Below are 21,822 nucleotides of genomic sequence, written 5' to 3'. Positions count from 1 at the left end.
AAAAGCAAAAGCAGTGAATTGGTTTCCCTTGAACAATTTAATAACAAATACCCAGCTAAAATTATTATTATTCCCTTCCCACTTTAATGCGGCGGTTTCCTTAGCTTATCTTGACTTAACTGATGATTTACTAAGCCAAAGGTTTGTAGTACATTTTGAAATAGGTTTGGAAAAAAATGAAACCAACATTTCAGAGCACTGCTAAAAAAGCAAGTCAATATCCAGACCAAATTACACCAATCTCCAGTATATTTAATTCAAACAGTAGACATATTGAGAAGAAATAGACACATTTTTCTTGCCCGAATCTGTGCCAGCTCCTAGTCTTGGAATGAGCATAAACTGCATACAAACATGCTTGGGTGTTCATTTTACCAAAAAGATGAACTCACATTAGTATGTAATAATTGCAAAATAGAATTTCAGAATTTAATTGAAAACCCTTCTCTCCCAAAAGAAAATAGCATTGTTATTTTTTTTCTGTGAAAGGAATTTCTGAGTCCCAACCAATAAAAGTTTATCTTAAAATTGACTGAGCCCTTTATTTCTTCAAGAGAAGGTATCAAGTCTCCTCCGTAAATGTAACAGAAGAAATCATTTTATTTACCACCCAGTATGAGCACGTTTAACCACCTCCACACCTGGGACATGAAGCCAGTTCCTTGGAAGAAAATAGGTGGGAACGAAATCTATAATATTTTAGAATCTCAGATTAAGGACCCAACAGCTTCGTTGAATAGACCATCATCCGCCAAATGCTCTGCGCTTCATCTGTCAGTGTTTTCAGGCTTTTGTTTTTAGTCCTAAAGTCCCGTTTAAATAAAACCGTCTTCGGGGGGCGCCTGGGTGGCTCAGTTGGTTAAGCTACTGCCTTCGGCTCAGGTCATGATCCTGGAGTCCCGGGATCGAGTCCCGCATCGGGCTCCCTGCTCAGCGGGGAGCCTGCTTCTCCCTCTGACCCTCTTCCCTCTCGTGCTCTCTCTCATTCTCTCTCTCAAATAAATAAATAAAATCTTAAAAAAAAAAAAAAAAACCGTCTTCGGAAGGTAAACAAGTGAAATACCTGAGGCCAGGTGCCAAGTTGGAGCACCAACTCGAGGGGGGCACTAAGCCCACCTGCTCAGCCCTCCCCGGCCCTGGGGCTGCCCTGGGCGTCTCTGACCACCTTCTCCCTTACTTCTCAGTTCAATCCAATTCTGTGTTTAATGTATCCAGCAACTCGTCGCACGCTTACTTAGTTCTCTGATAGAACAGAGGGGTTCTTAAGTTTCTTTCTTCTTTTAGGGGGTATATGCATTTCTACTCTCTATAACCTCTCCATCACTGGGCAGATGTTCTCATCAGACAGTGGCGAGTCATGGTGAAATTTAGGGAGGTGACACTCTCCAAGAATCCCTGGGAGGCGGGGGGGGGGGGGGGGGGGGCGGGGCGGGAATAGCACAGATGGCCAGAAAAGCCCTGTCAGAAACTGCAAGGATCCCCAAAGTTATTTTTACAGCAACAGCCTACACTGGGACGACAAGAGGAGATCCAGGTGCAAGTGGCGCCTGCAGGACCCTCGGCCACACAACATGGCTGCGGGCAGCCTGGAGGATCCCCCGGCTCCTCGGGGCTCCCCTGAGCTCCCCTGAGCGCCCCGGGCTGAGGCAAGCGAGGGACTCAATGCATGTTAAGTGATGGGGTGAAGGAGCCACGGGTGACTCTGTGCAGGAAGGAACACAGGTAAACCACCCCCCGCCCCCGCCCCGTCTCTGCCCCGTTGGGACGCAGACTATTTTCTTAATTAAAGCTAAGCCAAAACCTTTCAAAGATATGTATTTTATCATTCCTTCCGATATTTCAGCCTCGATATTAGGTAGAGCCCCCGGGTCACTGCCCAATCCTCCCACCGCCGTCGCGGGGTGCCCAGGGCAACGACAGGAATCTTCCGGGCTGCCCCCGCCTCCGGGGGAGGGTCACCCTCCTCCCTCCTGAGCCCAAGGGCCCGCGCGGAGCTGGGCCGCGGGGAGATGGGGCCGTTGGCATCTGCCTGGCAGCCGGGAAGCCCTCCCGCCCTTCCGCGGCCGGCTGCGAGCTGTCCTTGTCGCCCGTCTGTTTGCACAGGCCCGCGGCGCCGCCGAGGCTCTCCGGCTTCCAGTCGACCGGCTCCGCGGCGCCGTCCTGCTCTCGGCGGCCGCACGCTCAGCCCCCGCACGGCCGAGACGGCCCCCCCGCGCCCCGGCCCCGCGGCCCGACCCGCGCCGCGCCGCGCGCCCGCTCCCCGCGCCGGCCTCCGCTTCGGCCCTTCCCGCCCGAGCGCTCCTCGACTCCCCGGCAGGCCGGGCCCGAGCGCGCCCCTGGGAAACGGGGACCGGCGCGGCAAGCATGCTGCGAGCTGATGGAGCTGCCGGAAAGCCAGTTTTTTATTAAAAAAAAAAAACATTATCTCTATAGATTTATTTTAAATACATGTATATTTGCGTTTTGTACATTTAAAATTTAATAACTTGAATTTTTAAAATTTCTCGGCCGGACCTGCCGCCCGCCCGGCCGCGGGAGGCGCCCAGCGCCCAGCGCCCCCGGGTCGGCCCGGGCCCTCGGCCTCGCTGCCCGCGCCCCCGCCACGTGGGGCGGTCGCGGTCGCGGCCGTGCTGCCCCCTGCCGGCGGGAGCCCGGAGCCGGGAGCCCGGAGGCCGCGGCGCGCACCTGGCCGCCCGCGGCCGCTCTAGGAACGCGGGCCTCTCGGTGGTGGCGCGGGCGGCAGCCGCGCGCCCACCAGGGGGCCGTCCTCGGAAGCCCGGGGTCTCTCCCTCCGGGGCGTCCCGGGGCCGCGGCCGCGGCCTCCGCCGCCTGGGGCCGGCCCTTTCCGGTGTGCTCGTCTCCTCGCGCGCCCCGCCTGCCCGGCCCCGTTCCCCGAGCTTCGTGGGGCCCGTTCTTTGTGCAGATCCGGGCGCGAACACAAAGGCGAGGCCTCGGGGTTCGCCGCGCGGCGGGGGCGCAGGCACCGACCCCGCCCCGGAGGCCCGCAGCCGCTGGAGGGGCGCGCGGGAAGGGAGTCGCAGGGCGCGGCGGGCCGAGGGCCGGCCCCCGAGCTGCAGGCAGCAGGGCCGCTCTCGCGGGCCGCACTTGCTTTGCGCGCTCTCCGCAGGCTCGACTCGGGGAGGCTGGAGGCCGACGTCTGCACCACGCGCAGGTGGCCCTCGAGAAGCGCCCGGACGAGGGGCCGGACTTCTTGTTTGTTCTTTCATACATGTTCAAATATTGGTCTAGTTATTTCCAGGCGGCAGAATTGCCCTGTCAAAGGGTATGGACTCTTTTTTTTTTCTTTTCTTAAGGCTTTTGATGCGTACTGCCACACCTTTTACCGGAATGCCCACCAGCTCATGCTTGTCTGCGGGAAGCAGATCGGGAGATGGGGTACCTGCCGGCCGGCCGGGCTGGGAACGGGGAAGGCCGGCTCCTGCGGGGGCGGGGAGGGAGGTGAACAATCGCCTGGCATTTGAGGAACAGCGTGTGTGGTTCCGTGTGACCCGGCAGGGCTTTGGAGCCGTGGCTGGGTCCTTGCGGGGCCCGATTCCCGACTCTTGATGGATTTGGATGCTTTGAGACCTTGAGCGCCTGGAGGGATCCTCTGAAAATGAGATTTGACCGTGGTCTTCTTTTACTTGTCACCCTCAGAGCCGTGGTTCGCCATTGCTCTTAGGCTAAAAGCCAGAGTCCCAACGGGGCCCACCAGGCCCTGCCTAGCTCTGCAGCCCTCCGCTGGCCTGGGTACGTTTCCCAGAGTTGCCGTAACAAAGTACCGCAAACTGGGTGGCTTTACACCCCAGAAGTTGAGGGGCAATCTGTTCCTCACTTCCAGCTTCTGGCGGCTGCCAGCAATCCTTGGCATCCCTTGGCTTATAAACGCTTCACTCCCATGTCTGCCTCACTCCAGTGTCTGCCTCTCTGATCACATGGCATCTTCCTTGTGTGTGTCTCTATCTGGGGGTCTCTCCTTTTATAAAGACAACAGTTGGCTTAGATTAAGGACCCACCCTAATCCAGTATGAGCTTAATTTAACTAATTTATCATCTTAATTTAACTAATTGTATCTGCAATGACCATATTTCTTTTTCTTTTAAAGATTTTATGTATTTATTTGAGAGAGGGAGAGAGAACGAGCACAGGGAGAGGCAGAGGGAGAGGGAGAAGCAGGCTCCCCACTGAGCAGGGAGCCCGACGTGGGGCTGGGTCCCAGGCCCCTGAGATCATGACCTGAGCGGAAGGCAGACGCCCAACGGACTGAGTCACCCAGGCGCCCCTGCAATGGCCGTATTTCTAAATAATGTCACATTCTGAGGTTCCTGGGAGCACATGAATTTGGGGGGACACCCTTCAACCCACAGGAGGCTGTCTCCCCTGACTCGGGCATCCTGGCCTTCTCTGCTCTTCTGGCTCGGGCCTCCACCCGAACTGCACGGGGTCCTCCTGGACGGCTCGTCTCCGCCTAGCTTCCCTTTCTCCTGCAAGGTGTGATGCAGATGCCACTGCCTCGGAGAAGCCCTCCGGAGCCCCACAGACTAGGGTCACCCCGCCCCATGTACTGGCTCAGGGCCATCATCACAATCACCACTCGAGGAGTACCTGAGTGAAGTGTGTCTCCTGAGGGACGGGTATGCCTCCTCCACTAGACAATTGCCCCACGAGCACGGGAGCCAGATGGACTGAATGAACAATAACAGACCTAAATTTCGTGGCCAAGGGGACTTACAGACTGACACGGGACGCCTGTTGCAATGGGACCGGCCTGACACGGCAGGCCCTGGGTTGAGTCCACTGCAGAGAGCCCAGGAGGAGGGTGTCAGAGGCGGTGGCCGCGGTACATGGGCAGCGACAGTCTGCATTCAGCCGAGGCTCCGCCCTTTCCTCGGTGGCACGAGAAATAAAACCCGCCGTCTGACCCTGCCCTGCCTCGCTGCCCTCTATTTGAACCCCTGTGCCACACCATCCCTTTGCTGCAGCCACACGGGCGCTGGTCACACTCCTCTGTCCTGCCGAGCTCGTCCCTGCCTCAGAGCCCCGGCAGGTCTGTACCCACAGCCGGGAATGTTCTGCGTCCACATCTGACCCACCGGCTTATCATGCAGACTTGGGCTCGAATTGTCACTTCCCTGAGCACCCCACTTCGCCCCCGTCATCTTCCATCACCCCGCTCCATGTTCCTCTCGTGCTTTCCGTCTCTGCAATGATCTGCTTCCTTTGCGTTCTTGTCTGTCACCCCACACCTCTCAGAACATAGGTTCCTCGAGGGCAGAGACCTTGTTTGCCTTGTTCACTGCTGAGGCCTCGCTCGGTGCTAGAACTGGAACCTGGAACGGAGTGGGTGCTTACTAAGCGTTCATTGCGTGACTGAAAGTTATTTAAAACCCTCTAGTATTCTATTTCTTCATCTACAGAATCGGGGTCATCTTAGCTACTTCACAGGAGATAATAATTGTACCCACCTCAAAGTGTCCTTGGGAGGATTCAATGGGAAGAGGTATGAGCAGTGCCTCGCATACTAAACACCCAACATATCCAAGCCATTATTAATATCTTAGGTTGACACACCTCCTAACACGCAGGGAGGCAAGATGGCGGCTGAGGTGGTAAGTCTTAGAGACCCCCAGTGACTCCACCCTCAAGTTCTTCCAGTTACCCGACCGTTACCAAAAACGGATGGAAGAAGTGTGGTATCATGGAAATAGCCACGGACTTGGACCCAGGAGGTCTTGAAATTGAGTCTTTTGGAAACTTTCTGAGGCTGTGTCCTCATCTTCAAAATGGAAGAAACTATTCCTACAAACCTTAATTATAATGCATATTTCCCAAATAAGTATTCCATTGATTCTTTTGATCTTAAAGCGATTACTTATTAATTATGTCAATAGGAAATTGTATTGCTTATGATTACTAGAAGGGAATAGTTTTGTTTTTGTTTTGAGAGAGAGAGAGAGAGAGCACACGTGCTTGGGGGGCGGGGGGGGGTTGCAGAGAGAAAGAGAGAATCCTAAGCAGGCTCCTCACCCAGCACAGAGCCCGACATGGGGCTTGATCCCAGGACCCTGAGATCACGACCTGAGCCAAAATCAGGAATTGGACACTTAACCAACTGAGCGACCAGGAGCCCCTAGAAGGAAATATTCTTAAATTTGTAATATTTATTGTTTTTTCTGATTTTGAAAGTAATACATTTTATTGTAGAAAAATTTTTTTCTAATTTGATAGATGTAAAATATTATAATGTTTTAATTAGTAATTCTTTGGTTTTACTAAGGTTTATCCTGATTTATTGAGACCAAACACATCCTTGATGACCTGTGTCATTGTATGTGGGCTCTTTACATGTGAAGGATATTAATTTGTAATATTTTGTCTATCATAAATGATGAGAATATTTTCCCAAGTTGCTATTAACCTTTTGATTTTGTCCACCTACCTAAACTTTTAATGCTTATTAGCCAAATCTATTGCTATTTTCTGTTGTGATTTCTTCCACGGGAATGCTTTCCTTGCTGTTCCTAAATCAGTTAGATATTCATTTATACTCGTTTACTTTTATTTATTTATACATCATGCTTTTTTTAAAGATTTTATTTATTTATTTGACAGAGAGAGACAGCGAGAGAGGGAATACAAGCAGGGGGAGCGGGAGAGGGAGAAGCAGCCTTCCCACTGAGCAGGGAGAGCCCGATGCGGGGCTGGATGTGGGGCTCAATCCCAGGACCATGGGATCATGACCCGAGCCGAAGGCAGATGCTTAAGGACTGAGCCACCCAGGCGCCCTATACATCATGCTTTAATCCACCTGGACTTGACTTTGATACACAAAGAGAAGCTTAGTTGCTACTTTAATAATTTTTCCCAAATGGTCAACTGAATTCTCCCAGCATAATTTACATAAATGGCCTTTCCTTTCCCTGTGCATTTAGGCCCGTGGTTGCTATCAGGCAGTACAACCCGGTGGTGAGGTATGTGGGCGAGCTAGACCTCTTGGGTTTCCAAGCCCACTTACTAATCATTGCACGTTGGATTACTTATGTAAGATCTGGGCACTTCAGTTTCCTCATCTGCAAAATGGGGGTAACAATCACAGCCCCTGTGGAATTGTCCCGAACATAATGACGGCTGGATAAACATTTGTGATTATTTTATTACACTGTGGCTCTACCATAGTGGTTCCCCAGGTCTGGGATTCAGGTGTTCTGTCTGTCCTTAGGCTGTTTTCAGTCATGTGCTTTAGTAGATGTCTTCTTATTTACCAGGACGAGCCCTCCAAGAGCCCTCCAGTGTTGCTCCTGTTATTTTCACGGTTCTCGGAGCGTGGGTCACCTATTCCACTTTATTTACTGGGCCTGGTCTCCCATTCACAGTGCAGGCCAGGAGTTAACTTGGGGGAAGACAATACTTGATTTAGTAAGGGCCCACGAGGTCTTGGCGGCTAGGGGAGGAGAGCAGAGCAGAAGGCCCTGAGTGACACCAGGGAATGGGCGGGAGGAGGAAGAGGGCCAAAGGGAGAAAGGACCCCAGGGGGGCAGATGAGGGAAGATGCTAGATGGAAAAAAAACAGGTGGCCCGTGCTCTCAGACCCCGCGCGGGGCGTGGAGAGGGGCTCCAGGAGACCTGGGTTTCGGTGTCTAGATAAGGAGAGGGTCCCTGAACCTCTGCTGCCTCTGGCTGTGGGCGCCTGACCCATCGATCCACCTAAGTCCAGGGAAGACAGCGAGCTGGCCTTCAGAGCAGAAAGGCCAGAAAGGAAGGAAGCTGGAGGTGGAAAGGCCGTGGAGGCTGCAGAGGCCGGCAAGACCGGTTGCAGCTGTGTGGGTAGAAGAGTGTGCATGAGAGAAAGCTCACATGCCTGGGGGTATAGCTCAGGGGTAGAGCATTTGACTGCAGATCAAGAGGTCCCCGGTTCAAATCCGGGTGCCCCCTGCATGCACTGTGTGTTTTATCCCAAGAGGTCAGCCTTGCCAGCCCAGAAATTACATGCAAGCTAACCACATTAAATAAAGTTAAAAAAAAAAGGGGGGGGGGTGGTGAAGAGTGTCAAGGTACGATATCCAGTTATAATTAAGTCCTGGGATGTAAGGTACAGTGTGGTGGCAATAGCTAACAATACTGTGATATGTATTTGGAAAGTTGTTAAGAAAGTAGATTTTTAAAAAGATTTTATTTATTTATTTATTTAGAGAGAGAGAGAGAGAGAGAGAGAAAGTAGGGGAAGGGGCCGAGGGATAGAGAGAATCCCAAGCGGACTCTGCACTGGAGCTGATCTCACCACAGGAGATATGACCTGAGCCAAGGGCCCGACCAACTCAGCACCCCGGCTGCCTCTAAGAGAGTGCATCTTGGGGCGCCTGGGTGGCTCAGTCGGTGAAGCGACTGCCTTCGGCTCAGGTCATGGTCCCAGGGTCCTGGGATCGAGCCCCGCATCGGGCTCCCTGCTCGGCGGGAAGCCTGCTTCTCCCTCTCCCACTCCCCTGGCTTGTGCTCGCTCTCTCTGACAAATCAATCAATCAATCAATCCATCAATCTTTAAGAGAGTACGTCTTAAAAGTTCTCATCACCAGGGAAAAAATATATAACTCTATGAGGCGATGGATGTTACCTAGACTTGTGCGCTCATTTCACAGTATATACAAATATTGCATTATTGTGTCGTACACCTTAAACTAATACAATGTGAAATGTCAATTATATCTCAACAAAGGTGGGACAGTAAAAAGTAATTGGTGAAACTGATTTCCGTATTTTAGTGCAATAGATCCAAAACATTATCATTTCAACATGTAATCAATATAAACATTTATAAATGAGATATTTTATGTTTTGTGGGACTTCTGGACTCTTTGAAATCTGGTGTGCACTTTCCTCCTAAAGCTCCTGTCCATCTGGACCAGCCACCTGTAGATGGTGGACCCTCCTGAGCGGTTTCTCACTGGTTTCTAGCAGTTTCGAGGGGGTAGGTGGGTATGCAGGTCAGGGTACAGAGAGGCTCCTTTTGCTCCCCACAGTGTGGTGGGCTGCTCCCCCAATTACAGGAAAGAGACCACGGTAGGCAGGTGGCTCTGGGAAGGTGCAGGAAACCCATGGATTTCCAGGTCCCCGGACAGCCACCTTCAATTTGCTCCGTAGCCCATAATATATTTAGTGAAAATGCTCTGATACAGGTGCTGAGGTGACTGGAGCAAAATGTGCTCAGAGCAAAATGTGCTAATTAAAGAGTATTCTTAGTGCTGATTTTTTTTTGTATTGCAATATGTATTTTGGTCACAAGATTTTCATAGGCATTGTCTTTTGCATTCCACTCAAAGCGCATTTCTTCCACGTAGTATTTATAAGACAAATATTTCCACCAAAATACTTACAAGACAAAGCTCTTCAAATGAGTATGACATATGAGCAAAGTGGTGGCTAGCTCTCATTCTGTCACTTACTCTGTACTTTGGGACAAGTTGCTTTAATCCCCTGTGTCAGTGCCATCCTTGACGAGGATGGTGATGGTGGTGGTGGTGATAATACCACCAAGATGGTTTTTAAATCATATCCATATATATGTATCTATATTCTATATATATATCTCTCTTAGAATAGTTTCTCTAGCACATTAGAAGTGTTTCGATAAACATTAAGTCTAGTTCTCCCAGGTGTCTTGGGTGTAGCTACCAAAATGAGAAGATCTGTTTGCCCAGGCAGGGAGTGTAGCTCAGAAGTTAGAGCACTTGGCTGCAGATCGCAAGGTCCCTGGTTCAAATCCAGAAGTCCCCTGTAATTACCCCACAGTTCCCTCCAAACGGCTGCAGTCTTGCTCACGGCACGGCATGCATGCAGGGACTTTTGAGTCTCTGACTCTGGGGTTGCCCTTCTCATAGGACTAGGAAGGGGTGAGTTCTCTTCTTATAGAGAGAAATGGCTGCGGGCAAGTAATGTCATTATTTTTATTAGATTACATGAAAAAGCAAGTGCAATGCAGTGTGTAGGTTATGCTTCCATTTGTGTTTATTAATGAAGTCCAAGGGAGCCTATGCATTAGCGACATGTACAGACTGGAAGATCCTAAAAGAAACTGTTAATCTGGCTTTCCTCCAAGCACCAGAAGAGGGAAGCTTGTCAGATGAGGAAGAGGGAGAATTTTGACGGCGTACCTTTTTCACATTTTATTCTTTAAATCTATTTACTTATTCTTAAGATTTTATTTTTTTAGGGGGCACCTGGGTGGCTTACTTGGTTAAGTGTCTGCCTTTGGCTTAGGTCATGATCCCAGGGTCCTGGGATGGAGCCCCCCCCGCCCCCGGGACTCCTTACTCGGCGGGCAACCTGCTTCTCCCATTCTCTCTGTCCCTCCTCCCTGCTCATGCTCTCTGTCTCTGTCTCTCTCTCTCTCTCAAATAAATAAAATCTTTAAATTAAAAAAATTTTAGGGGCGCACGGGTGGCTCAGTCAGTTAAGTGTCTGCCTTCGGCTCAGGCCATGATCCTGGAGTCCCGGGATCCAGCCCCACATCCGGACCCCTGCTCGGCAGACAGCCAGTTCTCCCTCGCCCCTCACCCTACTCGTGCTCGCTCGCTCTCTCTCTTGCTCTCAAATAAATAAACAAAATCTTTTTTTAAAAACATTTTATTTTTTTAGTTTTAGGTTCGCAGCAAAATTGTGAGGAGGGTACAGGAATTTCCCATATACCCCTGCGTTCCACCCACCCCCAGCCGCCCCCACTATGAACACCCCCCACCAGCGCGGTACGTCTGCGACCGTGATGCACATCACAATCACCCGTGGGTTGGGACAAATGTACAATGACATGCATTAATGATTACAGTATCATGCAGAGTACCTCCACCCCCCCGCTAAAAATCCTCTGTCCTCTGCCTGTCGATCTCTCTTCTCACTCCCAAAACCCCTGGCGACCACTGAACTTTTGACCGTCTCCATAGTTTTGCCTTTCTCGGGAAGCCATACAGTATGCAGCCTTTTCAGATTGGCTTCTTCACTTAGTAATAGGCATTTAAGTTTTCTCCACGTCTTTTCCTGGCTCGTGAGCTCATTTCTTTTCGGCGCTGAATAATATACCGTTGTCTGGATGCGCCACAGTTTATCCATTCACCTCCTGAGCGACAGTTGCTTCCAACAGCGTATTTTTTGTACCTTTTAAACACTGTATCACATGAATTCTGCGAGTTCAGTGTTTATCTTTTTAAAATAAAATATACAATTTAAAAATAAATCATATAGGGCGCGTGGGTGGCTCAGTTGGTTAAGCGACTGCCTTTGGCTCAGGTCATCATGGTCCTGGAGTCCCAGGATCGAGTCCCAGGCTCCCTGCTCAGGGGGAAGTCGGCTTCTCCCTCTGACCCTCTTCCCTCTCATGCTCCCTCTCTCGCATTCACTCTCTCTCTCAAATAAATAAAATCTAAAAAAAAAAAAATTAAATAAATAAATAAATAAATAAATAAATAAATAAATCCTATAAGGTCTCACCCACCCAGACTGGTGGGGAATCCAGCATGGGTCTGTTTGAATGTCCTCCCCGTTTCCGCTGTGTTTTGCCAGAATCCCCAGTGTGGACAATCTGCACCGAGGCCCATCCTCAGCCAGGTCGGCTCCGGCCTCTTCCAGGCAAGCAGCTCTGTGGGGCTCCCCCCGCTAAGGCCTGAGCCCCTGGCGCTCCCTGGTTCTGCTGGAGTTCTCTCCCAAGACTCTGTGTTCTCTACCTGTCCTTCCCATCATGCTCCGGAGGCTCTGGCCAACCCTTACCAAGCGAGGTCCACCTTCCTCCACCTTGCAGACAAATACAAGTCCATCTGTGTGATGGGGCTTGATGCCTACTAAAGGCAGCCCACCCAGCCTGGCAATCTCATTTTGCTTGTGCAAACACACACCCTCACACTCACCCACACAGAAATTCTCAAAGACAAGTAGAAGCATGGTAAGTGGACATAGGAGCCAAATTAAACAAGTGCCAAAGGTGAGACTATTTGAAGATCAAAAAGAAAAATCAGTGTAATTGACTGAAACACAGAAAACATGCATTTAAAAATCCATTAATCCATAAGGATATGTATATATTTTTAAAGCTTTCACTGGTCAAATCTGGAGGTTGCTAAGGCATCGATTCATTATTCTGAAAATTCATAAATAAAAGGAAAGAATCAAGCATTTGTTCTATACCTTTGCTATTAACTATATTCCAAGAGAACCAAATAGCTGGTAAAGGATATCTTTCCTTATGAAAGAATTTGAGCTAATGAGGTAGAGGATTCGAATAAAACCATTTGCAGCTCCTAATGACATAAGAGATGTAAGCAAGTATCACCAATGCCTGCTAAAGCCATGAGATAAATGTTTGATGGGGAAACTGACAAGGTTAACAACCCGTCAACACACCACTTAGTCCCGATTCCACAAAAAGAGCAACAAGCAGACATGAGGAGCATCCTTATCCAGAGGAAGTACACAGTCCTTCCAGTGACATCTTCTTGCCAAAGGTTGAACTCTGATCAAGCCTCTATCTCTAATGAGCTTGGCCATGTTGAAAATATGATGGTTAATTTTACATGTCAACTTGACTGATCACAGGGTACATAGATATTTAGATAAACATTATTTTGGGGTGTGCTCGTGAGGTATTTCCAGATGAGATTAGCATTTGGATCAGTAAAACCTAAGTGAAGCCAATTGCCCTCCCAATGCCGATGGGCATCATCCGATCTGTTGGGGGCCTGAATAGAAGGAAAAGGCAGAGATGGGGCAAATCGCTCTCTCCCTATCTGAGCTGGGACATTGGCTTCTCCTGCCCCAGACTAGAAGTTACATCAGCCGCTCTCCGGTTCTCAGGACGGGAGGCTTGGACAAGAACCACATCACCAGCCTTCCTGGGTCTGTAGTTTGCAGATGCGCGATCATGGGACATCTCAGCCTCCAAGGTCACAGGAACCAATTCCTTATCATAAACCCCTCTCTCCCTCCACCACCATCCCCTCTGTTGCTTCTGTGTCTCTGTCTCTGTGGAGAACCCTGACCAATAACTGAATGGTGGATGCCACTACTTTTGTATATATTTGAGATTTTCCATAATAAAAAAATTAAAAATCCCTTTCCCATAGATAAGTATTTTTAAGTATAACAGAAGGAAATTATGCTCCCCAATTTAAAAAAAATACTATTTTCGTTTTCTGGTTCTGATGACAGTTTGTATCTTACATTAATCAGCTGTGCGTCGGTGTGTGAGGACAGCAACTCTCTTTATTCCCCTTCGCACCATGGAGAAAGGCTGACTTCTAAGGCAACTTCACTGAAGAGCAAGGAGAATCAAAAAAGCATGCTCATGGGCGCCTGGGTGGCTCAGATGGTTAAGCATCTGCCTTCGGCTCAGGTCATGATCCCAGGGTCCTGGGATCGAGTCCCGCATCGGGCTCCCTGCTCCTTGGGAGCCTGCTTCTCCCTCTGCCTCTCTCTCTCTCTCTCTCTGTCTCTCATGAATAAATAAATAAAAAAGTTTAAAAAAAAAAAAAGCATGCTCATAGAACCAGTCACTATGGTTTCAGGCTCATTGGCGGCATCAGGAGCATCACCAGCAACACAGGGTGAGGTCACGAGTGGATGGATGGGGCGATGAGTTCTAGCTGCTTGGTGCTCCTCCAGCCAGCTCGGCTCTCACCTCAGGGATTGGCGAAATGACTCAACTCGCCCAGAGGTTTGGGGGGTGGGGGGGGGTAGTGCTTCCCTCCAGCTCCTAGGACACTCCCACTTTGGTTTATACGTGGGCTGGTGATACCCCTAAAACGTGAAGATAATATTGCCCGGTGAACATGAATCTAGAATCAGCACGCAACCGATGGGATTGGCCATCAGCAGAAGTGCCCCCGAGAGATGTGTTTTTGAGCAGGTGCACTCAAAGGGACTTCTTGAGACGGGAATATCGGTAAAAGGGAGCTGTGACTTCATTAATTGCATCATAGCCTAACAGCCTACAGTATCGGGCGATGCGCTGTTATGTCCCAAATATTTCAGAAGACAAAGCACACAGTAAGGACCTGGCTGGTGTTTCGTCTAGTCCTGCCACGCAGAGACCCGATTCACTCTGTGTTAGAACTTGCAACATGGTCCACAAGCTTTAGTCCCAGAGTTAGACTGTCTGGGCTCCTGAATTTCTCTAAGCCTTAGTTTCTTCACCTGCAACTTGGGGATAATAATCATGCCCAGCTCAGGGGTGGACTTGAAGACCCAAGGTGACAATTCACAGAAAGCGTTCAATGCTGAGTCGCAGGAAGGCCCCCACAAGAGCTGTCTTGTAAGGATGGAGGGTCCTGGGGTCAGTGGAGGGGAGACGGGCAGCCGAGTCTTCCTGCAGTTCAGGTGTGGCCGGTCAGAGTGGAGATGGTAACTAAGATTTCCTGCCCCTCTGGCTCCTATCCCACCCCAGCCCCCGCCCCCCAGCCAGCCAGCCAGGGAGAGCTTGCGTCCTTAATACCAGGGGGAAGGGATGAGCCTGTAGATGCAAACTGTCAATGCTCAGCTTTCACGTTCCAGCCATCTGGACGCTGGGGGATTCAGACCATACAGACTGGCACCTGCAGCCAACTCCGTCCCAGCAAGGAAGGGCCACATGGGCATGGTGGCAAGTACCAGGGAGCCAAGCAGAAGATGCAGACAGGACCAGCATGGGATCAGAAGGTTCCAGTGCTCACAATGGGGTCAAGACGAGGTGGCAGACCAGACGCCCACCCGCCCCGACAGCTGAGGTACTCCGAAACTCCTTCAGAACTTAGGCACAGCACAGGGGAAGTTGTGGGAGAACCCAGAGTTGAGTCATTCAATTTCTGTCATTCAGCAGGATTGGACACAAAAGAGACATCAAGCTGTTTTGTAGAAAAATGAAGTGACGTATCCTCTAGCCCTCCGTTTGTGAACCAAGACTCAAACACACTTAGCAGGTCAGAGAGTGGAGACACGAGGCAGGGAAGGGGTACATGCGTTCAGGACATGGGGTGACAAGACTCAGCCACCTAGTAGGGGCAGCCAAGGACACACTGAGATGCCCACTCTGGTGGGTGTGAGTATTCTGGCCTCCAGACAAGGGACAGTACTTTGGAATGGGAATAATTCATGAACAACTTCTGTGGCCTGAGCAGAAAACCCTCAAGAACATTCGATTCCATTTGCTCTGATTGCAGCCTCACTAAGCAACCTTCTGACAGCTAATTTGGTTTCCCGGGGAACCTGGAGGGCGTTCTGGCTTCCTGGATCTGTATTGAGAGGCGGACTGGAGAGGTGTTGAGAGCCGGGTCAGATCAGGGGGCCTCTTCGGATTCGGGGGTCTGGCGTGTGGGCCTGGGAGCCGAGCTCCATACCGGGGCGACCACACTGAGGTTGTGCCAGTTGGGGATTAGCAGACCCCATTCCGAAGCAGACTGTTAGCACCCTGCTGAGGGCCAGAGTCTGTGTTGAGACCTGGGAGGACCACAGGGGTGGGGGGGGACGCGTGACAGCCGCCGGGAGGGCCACGTCACCGAGCCATGTCCTGAGCCTGACATTTCACTTTGAGGAAGCAATCGTAGGGAAATCATGAGAAGTGGGCAACACGTGTGCTTGTGTTTCATCGAAGTGTTGTTCATAATCCTGGAAAAAAATCATCCACTTTCCAACACTCTTGACTGTCTTTTCTTTTCTTTTCTTTTCTTTTCTTTTTTTAAAGAAAGGCAGACCGCCGCGCACCGCACCTCATCTGCATGCGTCTGGAGTCTTGGGAGCTTGACTGCCTACATCCTGTACAGAGGCACCCGAGAGCTTGTTTGGAGGTTCTAGCACAGGGAGCAGCTACTAGTAGACCCTCGAGCAGGGAACCATCCTCCTCTACCAGGGAAGGCCAATCTCACTTCAGAATCATCTCAATACAAGAGCAGAAAGTTCTATCCAATAGTTCAGGACAACATAACCAAGAAAGATTCAACAGAAATGCGATGATGGCTCAATATTAGAAATGCATCACCGCCGAGCAGGGGCTCTTTGAGAGCAAGCGCCCGGTGCCCAAACCCCGGGCCCTCCCGCCTGCCGACACCTGGGCTGGTCCTTGCCCGCTCCCCGCCCCCCACAGTTTGGGGCTGCAGCTTTCTCTTCCTGCCGGCGGCCGGAGGCCGGGAGGCCGGGGGCCTCCCCTGGGGTAAGCCCTGAAAAAGCCTCTGATCAGTCCCAGGTCTTAGTCCCTGGGAAAGGAAAGCAAAACAGAGCAGGAGAGGCAGAAAAAGAAAGCAAGCATCCTAGATGTGGAGGGAACGGGTAGGATCCCTCCGGTACCCGGTAATCACTACCGGCATCATCATCACCGGCATCACCTGGGAAGAGGGGTGTTCACGCGGACATAGGTGCGCAGGCGGGAGATGGAGAGCAGCTGCTGACAGGTGTGGAGCTGCGTGCTCAGAGAAGGCGCTCGGGCAGCTCCCCAGGAGGCCCACCGTGGGAGCACAGCTTGGCAAAGACTGGAATTACGGAAGTATCTTATTTAAAAGGACAGAGGGAGGTGGGGGTATAGCTCAGGGGTAGAGCATTTGGCTGTAGACCAACAGGTCCCCAGTTCAAATCCCAGTGCCTCTATGTGGAGGCCCTTTCCCTCCAGTGGGAGGACAGCTCCTTGCTACCCCCTAGGCCCAGCCTCCTGGAATCTAGCTTTCCAACAAGTAGTGAAGACTGTGTCATGTTTACCTCAGCCATACTCATGTCCTGAAGGGATAGAGGAAACCTGCCCTAGGCTTTCTCAGTGTTTCCCTTGTGCCTAATTATTACCATCCTGATTTTATTTGTTTATACCAAGCTTGCTTCAAAAACAAATTGAATCCAAGGCAGCTCGCAATAAAAGATACATAAAAGTCCAACCGATCAAACAAGTATAAACAGGGCTGACTATATGAGGTTGTCAAAATCATGGCGACAGAAAGCAGAAGGGGGGATGTCAGGGGCTGGGGGCAGGGGGACGGGCAGTTCTGGATGGACAGGGACAGTTTGGGAAGATGAAACAGGTCAGGAGACAGAGGGTGGGAATGGTTGCACAGCCACTGAGTATACTTAATGCTGCTGAATTGTACACTTAAACATGGTTAAGGCGATACATTTTATGTTCTGTATTGTTTACCACAATTTTTTAAATTGAAAGGGGGAAAAAAGGCAAGGACTGAACATTCAGAGAGGAGGTAAATAATCATCCCTGAGAGCCCAGGTTAGGAGAAGCTACTATTGCTGAAAATAAAACTCATCTCTGAGCTTCCTGGTAATCAAACAGGAGTAGAAACATGCCTATTTATCAACGGAGTGAAATATTTCATTAGCTCTGAAAAACAGCAGGCATTCATATGATAGGTCTTTATAGATGGAACACTGGAGAGATGGTTATTGACAGGGCAGCCAGGTACGGAGGCACAGGTTGTGTATTATACAACTCCACCAGTTACATAGTACCCTGCCGTTATGCATTATAGTGACCCTAGATATTGGCCACATTTTACCCCCTTTACAAAAAAAAAAAAAGAGTAGAAACTGTGCAACACACACATATGTATACATGTGAATGTGTGTGTGTGTGCGTGTGAGTGTGTGTGTGCATGTGTGCATGTGTGTGTGGAGGGGGCAGAGCTCACCAGTTAACTACCCAATATACATTCTTCCCTCTTCCTTAGTTACAGAACCCTGATTTTATAGAGCAGTTATGTCCACCCAAAAGACCACATTTCCTGGCCTCTCTTTGGCTAGGGGAGGCAAAGAGGGATAAGATGCAGTCATTGGACAAGACTTCTGGGAAAACTTCAGAGAAGGACAAATACGACATGTCCCTTTTTTGGCCATTACTCCTGCTTCCTACTTGGAGCACAGATGTGATGGTTGGAGTACCAGGTGACACCTTGGACCATGGGTCAACCTTGAGGATGGGATCCACATTTCAAGAAAGGCTGACCAGAGAGCTAAAAGGAACTTGTGTCCCTAAAGACACCCTGGAGTGGCCATGCCAGTCCTGGTCTGCTCATCACCACCCACCCTTTGCAAAAGAAAGGCGTGTATATCTAGCTCGTTTACACCACAAAGGAAATGTGTTTACAGCACAAATCAAGATGAGTCAGAAGGCTCATGCCCTTTCCCCATCAACTATGAAGTATCAAGGACCTAGCTCAGTAGGTCTGAGTTACTCACTAGAAGGAGCATTTCTAAGAAGACTACTTACTTGACCAGGAAACTCCCACTGTTACCGTCAACTGGGTGCTCCTGAGGTCTTCCTAGCTCCCCCTGTGACAATGTATAGCAGTGTAAGGAAAGATCCTTCTACGGGTGCATGTTTTGTGGGGCACCCAGCTCCACCTGGTCCAAGCCCACCTCTCTGTGGAGTAAAGAAAGCTCAGGGGCCATGTGCATTTGGCTGCTTCCTTGCCTGTAAGCTCCCCCAGGAACTTCCTGTCTTTCCCACTAGAAATGCACAGTACAGTAGTGAGCGAGTCTGCCCCCACCCCCACCCCACCCCCTGCACAACAGCACTCTCATTTCTGCGTTCTGCAGCTGAATGCAGTTTCTGACTGGTGGAGTATGACGCGCCTGTTGGTTGGAAAAGGTAGTTCTACAGAGGGCTTGCATGACTATCTTAACAGAGTAGTGAAGTCATCCCTCTATTCCGGAAGAGTTCATGGTCAGCATGTCCTCGAGCCTGGTGCCCTTCAGTATATACGTTGTGAAAGCAAGCACGAGCCTGGTGCCATTCAAAGTGTCGTCCATGAGCTCTCTGTCAATGCTTAGAAATTCTACAACAGGGCGCCTGGGTGGCTCAGTTGGTTAAGCGACTGCCTTCGGCTCAGGTCATGATCCTGGAGTCCCGGGATCGAGTCCCACATCGGGCTCCCCGCTCAGCGGGAAGTCTGCTTCTCCCTCTGACCCTTTCCCCTCTCATGCTCTCTCTCTATCTCATTCTCTCTCTCAAATAAATAAATAAAATCTTTAAAAAAAAAAAAAAAAAAGAAATTCTACAACAATCTGACGTTAGCCAGCTCTGGTGTTGGGGGCGGGCGGTGGGCCTCAAAGTCTGCAAGTCTGATGCACTGCTATTGAGCCGTGACAGAATTTTGGAAAATAAAAATAAAGCTCATCCTTTGCTGCAGACCGTTGGAAAAGCTTTGCTCGACTTCATCCCCCTTGGAGATGCATTTGTTAGCAGCGTGGAACATAAGGCACTTCAGGATTTAGCTCGCTGTGGCAGTCAGAGCCCTCGGGTCCAGCCACGGAAGCCAGATGGAGCCTCAAACGTTTATTACAAATATCTATCCCACCAGGAAGGAGGAGGAGGAGAGTAGACTCAGGCAAGCTTTCTAGGAAATGTCCCGAGCCAAGCTGCAGACCCGGCGTGCTGAAGAAACACCCGCACCCACCGCCACCACCCAGCACTGGGGCCAGTCTGTTTCCACCAGAAGCCAGCACATGCACCACATCTGTCCCAAACACTCAAGGCACCATCCCGACACCATCCAGACACAGCCGCCAAATCACAAACTAGAAAGGATCAATTCGCTTATATCAAAAGGTAAATTCGTGCAGGACTAACATTGAGAAGCTGGCAATGAACATTCTAGTTCAGTGAGCAGCACCTTACCCCGGGTCTTCACTTTCTGCCGGAATACCACGCCAGGTACAGACTTCGTGGTCTCAGATGGAAACTTCAGGGATCTTCCAAGCTGATGCCGAGAAGGGGTGGTGCTTTTTTGGAAAAGGAGGATAGTTGGGGTATGAGAGGGCGCGTTTATAGTTGCCCGGACCTAGCAGTTCCGTACCGAGTCCGAAAGAGCAGCCTGTGTGTGGAACTATAAGTTTATTAGTTACACACCTTCCTCAACAGGAGGGGGTATAGCTCAGTGGTAGAGCATTTGACTGCAGATCAAGAGGTCCCTGGTTCAAGTCCAGGTGCCCCCTTCAAAAACCTGCTTTTTCCTCCTTCACCTGAAATGACAAACTTGAATTGTATAGCCACTGCCCTCTAGTTCCCCGGACTGGACGAGGCTGGCTTGAGCCGACGAACCAGCACACTCCTGGTCGTTCCACGGACTCGGCACTGCCTGAGGACAGCGACAAGACCGAATCCATCCCAGACGTCCTCTTTGGGGGTCTGCTTCCCCAGACCCGCAGTGGTCCCAACTTCAGTATCACCCAGGGTCCTGTCCAGAGGCAAAAGCCGCCTCCGTTATTTTAACAGAGAATTTAATATAAATAATCGTTAACGAGTGCATCAGTTTCCTAAAGCAGCTGTAACAAAGTACCACAAGCTGGGTGCTTAACACAACAGAATTGTATTGGGGCACCGCTCTGGGGCCCAGAGTCAGAAATCAAGGGGTGGGCAGGGCACACCCTCTCTGAAGAGGAGGCTCCTCCCTGGCTGTCATCTCCCTGTGTGTGTCTCTCCTTTTCCTACCAGGACCCGGTCATGCTGTGCCCCGACCCTCTCCACCATGACCTCACCCCAGCTAGCTGTCTCCCCCATGACCCCATCCAAGTAAGGCCGCATCCTGCGGTACCAAGGGAAAGATTTCAGCGGATCTTTTTGGAGCTCCGACCCATAACAACCAGACCGTGGAGAACTGATAGACGGAAAGGAGGGACTGAGTATCACGGAGGTAGTAGCTGTCAGAAGCGGCTCGGGCTCCGGGGGGCCGGGGAACAAACAGAGGAGGAGGAACTTGGGAAATCTCACGGGCGTGGGGGGTTCTCTGCGGATCCTGGCCTCAGATCCCTAAGGAGGCACTGGTGTCCCCCAAGAGTCGTGGCAAGGCGGGTCCTGCGAGCACCAAACTGCAGGGGGCAATCACGGCTGCTCCTGCGACGGGCTGTGGCTGCTAGGTGACCCCGACAGGAACCACCGCAGGCGGAACAGGTGCCTGGTCTGGCTCCCACCTTCCCGTCTCCCTCCCAGAGCCCTATGGGGACCAACCGGGAAGCCACCTGGCAAAGGATAAGCGTGGTTTACAGAGTCTCAGAGCCAGCATCGCAGGGCAGAGCCCAGAAAGGGGGACTTGGAGCCTAGGGACAGTCATTTCTTCAGGTGGCTCATCTCACCCAGCAGTTTAAGGGTTGACTACGTGGAGAGCTGAGGCGATGAGAGAGGGCTCTGGCTGCATCCGAGGGTGTAGCATTGTGTGGAGGGCTCCGAACCACCTCCAGTCCGTGTGTCTTCTACCCTTTAAGTGGTGCGCATTCTGGGTCTGTTTTCAGGTGCTCAGCACAAAAACCACAATACAGATGTTACAACAGATCCTTGCAGCTGTCAGGGAAGGCTTCCCAAGTTGCTGCTCTCGCACAGGACCTGAAGATGGAGAAGTTGCCCAGCTGGGGGAGAAAGCAACCTGGGGCCACTTCTTCTAAAGCAGGGCAATGAGTTAGCAGTAAAGCAGGTCCTGCAACTCAGCCTCCGAGCTGAAGGGGCGGGAGTTCTGGGTGTGGCTGCACAGCGAAAGGGTATTAATTGGATCTCACCAGTATAGCAGGGGGTATAGCTCAGGGGTAGAGCATTTGACTGCAGATCAAGAGGTCCCCAGTTCAAATCTGGGTGCCCCCTGGCATTTTAGCCACTGGTGGTGGTGGTGGTGGTGGTAAAGAAGTTCCAATTTCCTCTCCTCCTGCTGAATCTGGTTTCTGAGTTTTCTTGCAAAGGGTGAAGAAGCAGAGATCACACCCAAGCAGGCAGCTCTGCTCAGGTGATGTGTTTGTCCCCTCCTCTGATCTCCCCCCACTCCCCTCACCTGGTCCCTGCACTCGCCAGTGCATACTTGGTCTCCTGGCTGAGGGTGAGGACTCTGTCCTTTGAAGGTAGC

The 21,822-nt window shown here is 50.8% G+C and overlaps 3 non-coding genes across 3 annotated transcripts; all 3 read left to right on the top strand.

Moving 5' to 3' along the window:
• The first annotated feature begins 7,861 nt into the window (after positions 1-7,861).
• TRNAC-GCA lies at positions 7,862-7,933 on the top strand. Its single transcript has one exon. It is a non-coding gene; the product is annotated as a tRNA-Cys (tRNA).
• Positions 7,934-19,858: 11,925 nt separating this feature from the next.
• TRNAC-GCA lies at positions 19,859-19,930 on the top strand. The gene has a single exon. It is a non-coding gene; the product is annotated as a tRNA-Cys (tRNA).
• Positions 19,931-21,494: 1,564 nt separating this feature from the next.
• TRNAC-GCA lies at positions 21,495-21,566 on the top strand. Its single transcript has one exon. It is a non-coding gene; the product is annotated as a tRNA-Cys (tRNA).
• The last annotated feature ends 256 nt before the right edge of the window (positions 21,567-21,822 follow it).

This window comes from Zalophus californianus, chromosome 12, assembly GCF_009762305.2.
Source record: "Zalophus californianus isolate mZalCal1 chromosome 12, mZalCal1.pri.v2, whole genome shotgun sequence".
Lineage (NCBI taxonomy): Eukaryota > Metazoa > Chordata > Mammalia > Carnivora > Otariidae > Zalophus > Zalophus californianus.
The sequence above is the reverse complement of the archived record's forward strand: the minus strand, read 5'-3'. Positions and strand labels throughout refer to the sequence as shown.